The sequence below is a fragment of the Lepidochelys kempii genome, chromosome 5 (genome assembly GCF_965140285.1).
Source record: "Lepidochelys kempii isolate rLepKem1 chromosome 5, rLepKem1.hap1, whole genome shotgun sequence".
Lineage (NCBI taxonomy): Eukaryota > Metazoa > Chordata > Testudines > Cheloniidae > Lepidochelys > Lepidochelys kempii.
The window spans coordinates 136,294,107-136,297,176 of NC_136384.1; the positions used below are offsets into that span (position 1 = coordinate 136,294,107).

General features: G+C 39.1%; 1 long non-coding RNA gene across 1 annotated transcript; it reads left to right on the top strand.

Moving 5' to 3' along the window:
• Positions 1 to 825: 825 nt before the first annotated feature.
• Positions 826 to 2,633, top strand: LOC140911918 (uncharacterized). The gene is made up of 3 exons (XR_012159194.2): positions 826 to 1,165; positions 1,627 to 1,761; positions 2,524 to 2,633. It is a non-coding gene; the product is annotated as an uncharacterized LOC140911918 (long non-coding RNA).
• The last annotated feature ends 437 nt before the right edge of the window (positions 2,634 to 3,070 follow it).

Sequence of the window (3,070 nt, forward strand, 5' to 3'; positions counted from 1 at the left end):
TAGAAAATGTAAAAGGAAACTTAGTTTGATAGCATCCTGTCTGGCAAGAACTCACTTATCAATAGCTGGGATGTGAAATCCTCACTTCTGTATTGTTTTGTCATTATAGTTCCCACTTTACTATTGTTTGTCTGTATAATCTCTCTAGTTCTGTGATTGTTCCTGTCTGCTGTATAATTAATTTTGCTGGGTGTAAACTAATTAAGGTGGTGGGATATAATTGATTACATAATCATGTTACAATATGTTAGGATTGGTTAGTTAAATTTCAGGAAAATGATTGGTTAAGGTATAGCTAAGCAGAACTCAAGTTTTACTATATAATCTGTAGTCAATGAGGAAGTGAGTGAGTGTGGGTGGGAGAGGGAGATGGGAACCGGGAATCGGGGTTAGAAAATTGGAATCATTTTTTGCTAAAGGGGGAAATGGGAACAGGGAATGGGAGTAAGGAAGTTGGAATCATGTCTGGCTAAGGGCAGGAATGGGAACAGGGACACAGGTGTAAGGCTCTGTGGTGTCAGAGTTGGGAAGGAGGATACTAAGGAAGGAAACTGGAATCATGCTTGCTGGAAGTTCACCCCAATAAACATCGAATTGTTTGCACCTTCGGACTTCGGGTATTGTTGCTCTCTATTCATGCGAGAAGGACCAGGGAAGTAAGTGGGTGAAGGAATAAGTAACAGTGGGTAAAAAACCCAATTCTTCAGATGCATGGAGTGAAAATTTACAGACACAGGTATAAATATATATTGGCACATGAAGAGAAGGGAGTTACCTTACAAGTGGAGAACCAATGTTGAAGGCCAATTCAGTCAGGGGGGATGTGGTCCACTCCCAATAATTGATGAGGAGGTGTCAATACCCAGAGAGGGAAAATTGCTTTTGTAGTGAGCCAGCCACTCCCAGTCCCTATTGAAGCCCAAATTGATGGTGTTACGTTTGCAAATGAATTGTAGCTCAGCAGTTTCTCTTTGAAGTCTGCTTCAGGAATACTCAAGAACAGATTTAACCGTAGCCATTCTTCAAAAAAAAAAAAAATTCAAAACCAGCGTTATTATTTACCCTTGTTTCTTTATCGCAGCAGGCACCTGAATGTTTTGTCTCATTACCTTTCTGTGGCAAAATCTGCGTGTTCCATTGTAAAGGAAAATGGGCTCGTGTGGAGGTAAGAAACAGGTGGTTGGTTGGATGTTTTTTTTCACCTCTGAACTAACTTCCCTGTGTCAATTGAAAATTGCTGCTCTTCTTCGATTTCCCACATAGCATCTGCTATTTTTGCAGGTCTGGGGGTTGGCTAAAATCTGGATCATTGAATTCTTTGACACTGATTTTGGCATATGTATCATTTTACATTGGCTACTTACTCAAATAGTAAACACACATAAGTAATCTTTTACTTGAGCTGATGGAATGGGAAATAGATCCCTGTAGGTCTATCTTACAGTTTTTGTGTTGTCATTTAACATATTTCATTTTAACAAGCCATAGCATCATAACATGGAAAATAAAATGCACTGGCAACATATTTTCTTCCGTTTCCTTAAACTATGTATTTGCTTTTTAAAGGTACTCTGTTGCTCTCTTGCTAGTATCAAGTTATCCTTACCACTCGCATTCACGTTTCAGATAACAAGCGTTCACAGTAGTCGTGCACTAGATGTGCAGTTCATGGATACCGGAACAGTTGCCTCTGTAAAAGTATCGGAGCTTCGAGATATTCCATCACAGTTCCTGAGAGAAATAATCACCCTACCACCCCAGGTACAAACATCATTTTTAAGTAAAGCTGATGGCCTCTATACCTCTCTTGGCCATGTCTTAGTCTTGATAATTTTAGATGTGTGCTCTGCAGTGATTTGTGGTTTTAAAACATTTTAAGATTGCCTGTTCTGCACTATGGTTCCTTTTAGTTTGTGCCAGCAGTGTCCACAGGAGGCAGTTAGCAATTCACACCCCTGTAGTCCAAAGTTCATGTTAACGTAGTCCTCTTTCAAACTGGGCTACATTAACGTGAACTTATGTACCTTTTCATTTGCTCCAGCAGCATCCACTCAGGGCAGTTAACACACAACACTTTGGTGCCCTCTGCAGGTCTACACACTCTCTCGCTCCCCCCCTCGCCCCCCACCTACCTACCTTGTGGACCACACTTGAGCACAGTATAGATGTAGCCTTAGAAGTAATGTTAGGATGTGCATTCTAACTCTTTATAGTGTACAGTTTTAAATAAATACAGATTACGTTCTTGTGTGCTCACAGTAGAAGGCTGTGGTGGTTGTCTTACTGTATGGGTAAAGGGACTCCATTCTGCAGACCACCGCATTCTTAGTGGTTGAAGTAATTTACAGCATAATAGGTTCCTTCTTTCACTCTTTTAATATCATATATCTTTTAATCCATCTGAGTTAAAGCTTGTAATAAACTACCTAGTTTCTGTGCAGTTAAACTTCAATAGTATAACATAATCTGTTGAAGAGTGCCATGTAATTAAATTGTACCATTAACATACTCCATGTCTTTTAGGCTATGAAGTGCTGTTTAGCAGATCTTCCCCGTAACATTGGCATGTGGACTCCAGATGCTGTATTGTGGCTGAGAGATACAGTATTAAATTGTCCTGATTGCAGCATTAAGGTAAATGTAAATATCTCAAACATTTGAAATTCAATAAAATATGGAAGACCAGGTTGCAATATGAATGAAGAGTTATAATAAAATGTCATCATGAAGTTACAGGAACTTGGTACCTTCACCCTCCACCAGACATTCAGGTTTTGATGCAAAAAACAAAATTCTTTCAGACTTAAAAACGTTTACCTAAATTAGTTTTGTTTGAAAAGCGATTATACTAGACAACTTACAGCTTTGTAGCCTCCCCTAACGCTTGTATTCTGTATGAATTCATCATTTTTGACACATTTGATACAAAGCATATTTGTTTGCATTTCCCAGCAAACCCTTTTTATACAATTCTTGGATCTGCATTTAAAGAAGACAGAGAATTTTCCCCCTTCCAAATTCTCCTGTGCTAGCTCGGTATAATTCCTTCTTACCAGCAAATGAGGGCAAG